The following is a 10375-nucleotide window of genomic DNA, read 5'->3' as shown; positions in this document are numbered from 1 at the left end:
GGTTTTAGGACCCGGCGGGGAGCGGCGGCCTGGGGGAAAAGTGTCGGGAGGTCGGGAACGCGCCCGTGATTCCGGAGCAGTGGCGGCGTCGCCGGAGTCGGGAGCGAGCAGGCCTGCGAGCTGCTAGGGTGCTAGAGAAGCCCGGGGCTCGGTAAGCGGCGCGGGCCCTGCCGGGTCCTCGAACCTGGCCGACCTCTGCGGGTCCGCCCTACTAGGCCTGGACGCAGAGGCGGCCCTGGGGGCGGGGCCTGAGTGTGCCGCGGCGACACGGGTGACAGGGCAGGGGGAGGGCTGCGGTTGCTGGGGCCGCTTGCGGTGGGAGGGTCGGGCCTGGGACCTCAGAGTCCGCCTCGCTGCCTTCGATCGCCCGCTACCGGCTGGGTCCGGCCCGTCGGAGGTCCCGCTGGGGCCTCGGGGGACGCCGAGGCGCTGACCTTTGACCCCAGCGCGGGGCTGACCCCCGAGCCGGTCGGCTCCTGGTGGGAAGCTGCGCCTCCAAGGGGAGGTGGCGGGTCCCTGTGAAGTGTTCAGATGCCGGGTCCTGCGCTCTTCCGTCTTTAGCACCCACTTTTTGCAGAGTTAATAAACCCACTGCGCTTTCATGGGAGGAGTGTGTGCCAGCCGGGAAACCCACCCCTTCCCTCGTACGGTGAAGTTGTCCCTGGCTAATGGGGACAGTGGATATACTTCAGCCATGTCCTAATAAAATGTTGCGGGACTATCGGAACCTCCCCAACTTTTCTTTCTAGAAAAAGTTTTAAACTTTAAGTGTATTTTCCTTGAAAATAGGGCAAGCATGCTGTTTAAACAGGGTTAGTGTTAGAGCCATCTTATGTGTAGCCTTAGGGCCCCTGGCCAGTTCAGAACTAGCTATGTAGATCAGGCTAACCTCAAACTTGTAGCGATCCTTCTGATTCTCCCTCCCAAATGCTGTGATTTCAGTGTGCCCCACCAAGCCAGGCTTATCTCCTGCCCATGATTTAGCACAGAGTGACTTGGAATCGTCTTTGGTATGTTTTTGACTGAATGTGTATGTATGGTCATTTCCATGGGAACGCTTTCAAGATAGCAGATCTAACAAAGGGTTTGCTAACTTCTCTTCCGATAGTTAAAGAATTCATTCTTTTCTTAATGAATTAGCAAGCCTTTAATGTGTTCTTATTATGACAGTCATTGTGCCTTGTTATGTTTAAATACCCCCCCCCCGCCGCCCCCCCCAAGTCAGGGTTTCTCTGTGTAGCCCTTGCTGTTAACTCTCTTTGTAGACCAAACTGGCCTCGAACTTAGAGAGACCTGCCTGAGATACACATTGAGTTCAAGGCCACACGCACACAGACACACACACACACACACACACACACACACAAAATAAAAACAAAAACAAAAAAACTAAAACCAAAACCCACCAAAAATGAAAACAAACCCTAGATAACAACTTAGAACCCAGAATCTGGGATTCGGAGGTGGCTCAGAGGTTTAAGAGCACTTCTGCTCTTTCAGAAGACCCAAATGTGGCTTCCAGCTCCCACACTAGCTAGCTCCTGGCTCACAGGTACCTGTAACTGGCTTCTGTGGGTACTTGCACTCAAGCACACACCCACACACAGACACACCTATTAAAAAACAATAGCATGGGGCTGGAGAGATGGCTCAGAGGTTAAGAGCACTGACTGCTCTTCCAGAGGTGCTGAGTTCAATTCCCAGCAACCACATGGTGGCTCACGACCATCTGGAATGGGATCCGATGCCCTCTTCTGCTGTGTCTGAAGACACCTACAGCTACAGTATACTCATATAAATAAATCTTAAAAAAAAAAACCCAACAACATAAAAAAATGAGGAAAAATAACAACAGAAACCAACCCAGAATTTGGGGTTTTACACAGCACATTTTAGGGATCCATAAAACTTGGAAAATATGACCAAATAACAAATGGATTCAGGGATGTGAGGGGATGTTGCTTCAGCACTCACTGAGCACTGATTTAGACGGAGACTTAGCTTAGAGTCAGGGTTTTTTTTTCCCTGCAGTTCCCATTTTATTTTTCAATTTCACAGTATTCAAGTCCAACTTCAAGGCAGATATCAAGTAGCAAATTAATATTACAGCGTAACTATTTTCTAAGATAACCAATAAAATTTCCCATACACATTCCTACAGACAGTAGTTTAGAAGTTCAATTAGAGACAGAAAAATAATATCCAAAAAAAATCTTTGCTATGTTTTACACAGCTCATAGAGGATGATGATTCATCTAACTGTGATTACTGAATGGCGAATATTTCATCATACAAGTCTTGAACATTCATGTGACCGAGACAGGGTCTTGCAGTGTAGCTTAGGCCAGCCTTGAACTTACAGTGATCCTCCAGCCTCAGCATCTCAACTACTTGGATCATGAGCATGCATCAAAGGTGAAATATTTTTTTAAAGATTTATTTATTTTTATACGAGTACATTGTAGCTGTCTTCTGACACACACCAGAAGAGGGCACCAGATCTCATTCCAGATGGTCGTGAGCCACCATGTGGTTGCTGAGAATTGAACTCAGCACCTCTGGAAGAGCAGTCAGCGCTCTTAACCACTGAGCCATCTCCCCAGGCCCTAGGGTCAGTTTTTAACATCAATCAGAGACACATATTTGGACAAAGTTTTCTCAGGGTGTGTGTTACATATCTGTGTGAAGGCATTTGTCCAGCATGAAGGGAAGACTGCCATTGCCAGAGAAAGTCGGGAGAGCTTTGTATGGAAGGTGTATTTGAACCATGTGTTGAAGATTAAGTAGGAGCTTGCATAATAAGGCGTTTGAGTTGGAGAGAAGAGCCTTTGCAGACATGGCGTAAAGTGTGAAGAGGGAAAAACCAGCATGCTGTGTATATGGGGTAAAAAATCATCCAAAACAGGCTATCCACTGGGGAATTGTCTGGAGGTGAGATCGAAAGGAGGGCAGGATGCCATTGAAACGTAAAAGAAAAACAAACTATTATTTCATGTGTAGTATGCTGCTCATTATGTCTCTGTGTACCTTATGTATGCCTGGTGTCTACATAGGCCAGAAGAGAGCATCAGATCCCCTGTAACTGGAGCTACAAACGGCTATGAGCTGTCATGAAGGCACTACAGATTGAGCCTTGGTCCTCTTTCTTTCTTTCTTTTTTTTTTTTTAATATTTATTTATTATATGTAAGTACACTGTAGCTGTCTTCAGACACTCCAGAAGAGGGAGTCAGATCTTGTTGCAGATGGTTGTGAGCCACCATGTGGTTGCTGGGATTTGAACTCTGAACCTTCAGAAGAGCAGTCGGGTGCTCTTACCCACTGAGCCATCTCACCAGCCCCGGTCCTCTTTCTTTATCTATTTAATTTTACTTTTAGAGACAGAGTTTCTCTGTGTAGCCCTGATTGTTCCTGGAACTGGATCTGTAAACCAGGCTGGTTTCAAACTCACAGAGATCCGCTCGCCTCTGCCTCCCTCCCAGGTGAGGATCCAGTACTTCTTTTTTAATTATTTTTTCTGTATTTTTTTTCATTTTATGTGTATTGGCGTTTTGCCTGCATGTATGTTATATGAGGGTGTCCAATCCCCTGGAACTGGAGTTATAATATTGAGCTGCCATGTGGGTGTTGGGGATTGAACCTGGGTCCTCTGGAAGAGCAGCCAGTGCTCTTACCAGCTCAGCCATCTTGCCAGCCCTGAAACTGTTTTAGAGAGTGAGAGAGTGCAGATTAAAACTCTAGGTAATGAAAGACAGGTCTACAGATGTTATAGTTGAGTAAGACTTGGAATAACTTGGCTTTGGTAAGGTAGAGAACAGAATGATGTTAGAAATAGTTCTGAGGTAGCTGAGACATGAGTAGGAGGAGAATGGTCTAAGGTTTCAGGCCTGGGGTGGAGGAGACTTCATTTACTAGAATTTGGATATAATAACTAGGAGTCTGTACTTCAGGATACAGAAAAAGAACGTTGTTGTTGTGGCATTCAAACCCAGGGGCTTGTTCCTAATGGGCAAATGCTTTACCACTATTTACAACCATAAGGCCTTTCTACCCCAGCCTCTAAGGTGATGTGGAGACTTTTATTTATTTATTTATTTATTTATGTATTTATTTATTTATTGGTTTTTCGAGACAGGGTTTCTCTGTGTAGTCGTGGCTGTCCTGGAACTCACTCTGTAGCCCAGGCTGGCCTCGAACTCAGAAATCCGCCTGCCTCTGCCTCCCGAGTGCTGAGATTAAAGGCGTGCGCCACCACGCCCGGCCCGATTTATATTTATTTAAAATAATGTTAGTCCCTTGATTAGTCCCCAAGTAGCACTTACAACTCATGTTAATCCATTTATATTATTCTATGTTTGCCACATGGCTTCTTACCTATTGGTCTCTAGTACTGGGACGGGGGAGCGTTCCCACGCCTAACTTTCCCTGCCTGTCCTCTTCTGCTTCACCAAAAGGCCACCAGCTTTTTTTTTTTTTTTTAAATAAAACCAATTAGAAGGTGAGAGGGGGAGTGAGGGTTTACATATATGATGCAGGTGTTGAACAGTTGGAGTAACAATGCCAGAGTCCTGCCGATAATCAGATCTCTGTCCCTTACAGAAACCAGCATCTGAGTAATGCAAGGGCAATCTTTACACAGTGCACAAAAAGATTATCCCTACAACTGTTTTTTTGTTTTGTTTTGGTTTTTTGGTTTTTTGTTTTTCGAGACAGGGTTTCTCTGTGTAGCTCTGGCTGTCCTGGAACTCACTCTGTAGACCAGGCTGGCCTTGAACTCAGAAATCCACCTGCCTCTGCCTCCTGAGTGCTGGGATCAAAGGCGTGCTCCACCACACCCGGCTTCCGTACAACTATTTTATATTCTTGAACAGAGCCAACCTTTAAAGGTTAGGTGGTTATGGAAAGAAATTACTTGGGGCTGTCTGGTATATTGAGGTCACATTGCTTGTGGGATATTCAAGGGTAGGTGTGTCCGTAGGTAGCTGCAACTATGGAGGTCCAGTGAGCTGAATAGGTTGGCAGTAGCTGTGAGGGAAGGGATGTGTGAGAAACAATATGGACAGGGAAAATATTTGCTTATTAGGAAGTATCAATATGTGTAGCTTTTTTTGTTTTGTGTTTTTGAGATAGGATGTCGCTTGTAGCCTTGGTGGCCTGGAACTCACTATGTAGATCAAGTTGATCTTGAACTCACAGAAGTCCTCCTGCTTCTACCTTCCAAGTGCAAGGTGTAAAGTGTGCTTAGGCCAATATGTATCTTTTTCTACCTAATGGTGGGTTCTCAAGGCAGTGATCATAAGTTTGTAACGTTTTTGTATCTTTTGTCCTATACTGTGCTTTTGTACTAGTATAAAGTCTATCAGGATTTGTTGTTGTTGTTGTTTGTTTTTTAGAGACATGTTTTCTCTGTGTAGGCCTGGCTCTTGTGGGACTCAACGCTGTAGACCAGGCTGGCCTCAAATTTAGAGCTGCAACTGCCTCTGAGTGCTGAGAGTAAAGGGCTGTGCAGCCAGAACCTAGCTTGTCAGTTTATTTTTATAAGCCTAATGAGCGTTGGGATCCACCTGTCTCTGCCTTCCTCAGAGTGGGGATTAGAAGTGTGTGTCACCATGCCAGTTTGTTGTTGTTTCTAATGTAGGTTCTGGGTGTCTAACTCAGCACCTTATTCTTGCAAGGCACACACTTTGTCATTAGAGTTGTTCTCTCAGACCCTCCTCTTTAAGTTTATTGTATTGTGTGTGTGTTTGCATTTATGCTCATGTTATGGAGGCCAGAAGAGGATGTTGGGTGTCCTATCATTCTGCCCTGTTCCCTTGAGACAGGGTCTTTTACAGACTCTGGAGCTAGATTTGCAGCCAGCAAGCCCCAGTGATCCTTTTGACCTTGACCTTCACGGTTAGAGATGTGTGTGGCCTCACCCAGCTTCTTATGAGAGTGCTGGGGATTGGAACTCAAATTCTCATGTCTGCTGAGCCATCCATCTCTCCAGCTACCTCCACCTTTTAAGATTTTGTTTGTGTTTTGAAGCAGGGTCTCATTTAGCCTGGATTGCTGGTCAGATTTGTTGCATAAGGATATATACCCTGAACTTTCTTATTTTAACGTAGCTGTACATATGCGCCCGAGGAGGTGCGAGTGGTGTCAGCTCCCTGACACTTGAGCTCCAGGCAGTAGGGAGCTGCCTGATATGGGTGCAGGGAAGTGAATCTGGGTCCTGCAGGAGCAATGTGCTCTTAATACTGAGCATTTTCCCTCCAGCCCAGACCTTGAAGCTCTGATCCTCATGTCTCTTCCTCTGTAGTGAACCACCAGTTCCACTGAGAGAGGATATGTCTTTATGTAGCACTGGCTGTCCTGGGACCTGGACCTGTGACTGGCCTCCACCTCAAAGAGATCTACCTGCCTTTGCTTCCTGAGGTTGGAATTAAAGGCTTGTGCTACTACCATGTCTGGGTCTTTATAAGATCTGAGTGATAGAGCTCAGTTGTCTTCATAAGATGGAAGTTAACTTTAGATGTCTCCTCCATACTCTTCACTGCCTTTCTTTTTCTCTGTCCATGCTAGAGAACTCAGGGCCTCATGCTATGCAGGCTCTTTCTTCCCACTGAGCTATCAGCCCCCTTCACTTCATCTTAGGTGGCTGCTATTCATGCGCTTAGGCTGTTGAACAGAAGGGAAGTGAGAAGAATAGCATCGTATCGTTTGAGGAGGTTGAGAGTTTGAGCATAGTTTTAGTTATGTGAGATGAGGGGAGTGTGGCTTTCAACATGAATGTCCTGACATCCTGACAATTTGGAACTTGTTCCAACTTGGAACTTTTGAGACAGGTCTTAGGAAGGGCTAGCAGGACTTCTTGTGTAAGATAAGTTGAAAGGGATTCTGAGGTGGTTATGTTTATATTAACCTTTTTGTTTGTTTGTTTTTGTTTTTGGAGGCTAGGTTTCTTTTCTTACCCCTGGATGACCTGGAACTCAGAGATCCACTTGCCACTGTCTCCCAAATGCTGGGATTAATGTTCAGTTTATATATAAACCTCTTTATTTGTGTTGTTGGTTTGTGAAACTAGACAGTTTAGTAAGTGTGTTGTGACTGGAAGTGTGTGTGTGTGTGTCTGTCTGTCTGTCTAAGTCTTGGACACAACACCTTAACACTGACAAATCAAAATTCATTTCTTTGATGATAGTCCACTTGTGGCTGTCCTGGAACTTATTCTGTAGACCAGGCTGGTCTTGAACTCAGATCCTCCTGCTACCTCCCAAGTGCTGGAAATAAAGGCATGCGTCACCAGCTACTTCTGCTTTTATTTACTTGATGTCTTCTGTGTGTGACTACTTCTATGTCATGCCGTGCGTGTGTAGGTCAAAGGCCAGCTTTCTCCATTTGGTTTTTACCTTCTACCCTGTGGGTTCTGGAATTGAACTCGGTCGGATCTTCAGGCTTAGCAGTAGGCACCGTTCCCCATTGAGCCATCTTACTATCCCTACTTCTGCTTTTAAATACAGACTGAATACAGTCTGAGGTAAGCACTGCTTATAGCACACGTGAAATTTGGACACTGACATATATTTATTTATTTATTTACTTTGTAGCTGTCATCAGACACACTGGAAGAGGGCATCAGATCCCATTACAGGTGGTTGTGAGCCACCATTCGGTTGCTGGGATTTGAACTCAGGACCTCTGGAAGAGCAGTTAGCGCTCTTAACCTCTGAGCCATCTCTCCAGCCCGAGATGGTGATTTTTTTTAAGTGTTGTCTTGTGTTAGTAGATTCTTTTGCATCAAGTGGGAATTTTGATTTTAGGGTTTAGTTTGGACTTAGACTTATAAGGTCTGAAGCTGCAGCTCTGCTGTAGAGTGTGTCCCTATGGTCAGAGTCCTGCATTCAGTTTTAAGCATTGCCTACTCACTCCCTAAGGTTGTAACTCACACTTGTTGTGGGAATTAATTAAAAAAGAGAACCTTTGCCGGGAGTGGTGGCGCACGCCTTTAATCCCAGCACTTGGGAGGCAGAGGCAGGTGGATTTCTGAGTTCGAGGCCAGCCTGGTCTACAGAGTGAGTTCCACGACATCCAGGGCTACAGAGAAACCCTCTCTCACCCCCCCCCCCAAAAAAAAAAAAAAAAAGAGAACCGGCACGTTCCTTGGCTTGTGCCTCTGCCCTGGTGGCCTGGCCAGTCATGTAATGGCAGACAATGGCCTACCTGTTTTTATCTCGTGGAGAGTCTCTGGCCCGGAGCTCCCCAAATGTCTCCACCTGTCTCCACCCAGTTTGGTTGGTTCCCTATGGCAAGTAGCTACCACATCAACCCGTGCTTCAAATCCCCCACACCTTTGTGGTGCACCTCAGGCAAACCCACACTTTGCTGCTGTACTTTTCTCTCTTGAACCTGGGCGACCAGCTGTGTGATGGAAAATGCAACACAAACTTAGTTCAGAAACGACGGTAACTCAATTGCTGGTGCAACAACTAAAATGTTCCTTGTAAGCCTTATTAAATCTAAATCCTCCCGTGATGATGACGGACCTACCATTGAAGCCAGGAGATGCTTGTAACTACGTCTTGTCCTCACACTATCCCTGTCCAATAGAGACCTAACTCTCATACTTTGTCTAACCCGCAAGTCCCTCTTACTTGCCCAGTGATTGGCCCTTATTCATTAGGGGATTGGTTCAAACAAGTCACCCGAGGATGACTCACTCCTTGTCAGCAACCCCTCCCAGGAGAGTGGAATTAACATCAACATACAGACAGCACCAGGTCCTCCCACAACACACACTCAGTCTGCTTTTTTTTTTTTTTAAAGATTTATTTATTATATGTAAGTACTGTAGCTGTCCTCAGACACTCCAGAAAAGGGCGCCAGATCTCGTTATGGATGGTTGTGAGCCACCATGTGGTTGCTGGGATTTGAACTCTGGACCTTCAGAAGAGCAATCGGGTGCTCTTACGCACTGAGCCATCTCACCAGCCCCCTCAGTCTGCTTTTTAATAATTTGCTATACCTAGAGCCTGATCTATATTCACAAGACATTCTTTTAAAATATGTTTAAATTATATATATTTTATGTATGTATGTATGTCCTTATTTATTATGTTTGTATGTGTTCCTGCTGTGGGTGCCTTCATGTTGTAGTGTGTGTGTAGAGGTCAGAAGACAACTGGTGGCAGTCAGTTCTCCTTCCACCATGGGGATCCAACTCAGGTTGTCAGGCTTCACGGCAGGTGCCTTTCCTTGCTGAGCCATCTCCTGACTCTATTAGAGTGGGTGGCGACCAGAGAAGAACATTTAGTGTCTTTCTTTACTATTTGCCAGCTGTGTTACTTTGGGCAAGTAAAATTCATATAAGATTATGACAGTAGTGCTTACTCTATCTGATTATTGTAGAGAATAAATGCAGAGTATTTAACGCACAGAGAATAGTGCCAAGTGCATAGTAACTTCTCTGGAGTGTTATCTTAACGTATATCACCTCCCACAAGACCGAAGCAGTGCTCTGAGGATAAGGAGGACTAACTGAAGACTTCCGCATCCAGGAATTAAAAGAGCAGCAGTGACGGCATGTTCTGTTCCATCTCAGTGCAGGCTTTCGGGGAGATGACTTCAAGAACACAGGCCTAAACGGGGCAGCAGTGGCAAAGGCAGGTAGCTCTCTGAGTTGAGGCCAGTTTGGTCTACAAAGTGAGTTCCAGGATGGCCAGGGCTACACAGAGCCCTGCTGTGACTCTTCCCCCACCCCAAAGAAAACTAAGCAAATAAAAACCCAACCCAAACAAACAAATAGAATTTGGATCTGCTCTGTTTTTATTTTGAAGAAAGACTTGGAGTAACTGGCCATAACTGGATGGTTAGCTCAGTTGGTTACAGCATGGTGTGAATAGCCACAGGATGGTGTTACATACTTGTTTACCAGTCTTTGGGCTGGAAGTGGGGGAATCTGTTGTCCATGCTAATAAGAGAACCTGTGCCGAGGAATCCTGTGAAAGTAAGCTAAGTCCACGGGCTGGAGAGATGGGAGTTAGCTTGAAAAGGAAGAGTTGCAGAAGTCGCAAAGCCTGCATTTTCTTAGTGATGTGTGTGGTGGGTCTTGCAAAAGACTAACTAGACATAACTAAAGATTTTCTTTCTTCAGTGTTAGGAATAGAACTCAGGGTCTCTTTTAAATGAGTTGTCTCTCTTGGGTGTTGGGTGAATGGGTCAGAGCAAAATTGTCTCCTCTGAGAGCCACTGACTTGGAATGATTGTTAAAAATGACCATGAGGGCCGGGCGTGGTGGCGCAAGCCTTTAATCCCAGCACTCGGGAGGCAGAGGCAGGCGGATTTCTGAGTTCGAGGCCAGCCTGGTCTACAAAGTGAGTTCCAGGACAGCCGGGGCT

General features: G+C 45.8%; 1 protein-coding gene across 1 annotated transcript in view; it reads left to right on the top strand.

The window, feature by feature from the left end:
* Armh3 (armadillo like helical domain containing 3) overlaps window positions 1-10375 on the top strand; it is a 181922-nt gene continuing 171547 nt past the window's right edge. The window contains exon 1 of the mRNA XM_021151523.2: window positions 1-151. The gene's annotated coding sequence lies outside the window, so the exon portion shown is untranslated. The remainder of the gene's footprint in view (window positions 152-10375) is intronic.

This window comes from Mus caroli, chromosome 19 (assembly GCF_900094665.2).
Source record: "Mus caroli chromosome 19, CAROLI_EIJ_v1.1, whole genome shotgun sequence".
NCBI lineage: Eukaryota > Metazoa > Chordata > Mammalia > Rodentia > Muridae > Mus > Mus caroli.
The sequence above is the reverse complement of the archived record's forward strand: the minus strand, read 5'-3'. Positions and strand labels throughout refer to the sequence as shown.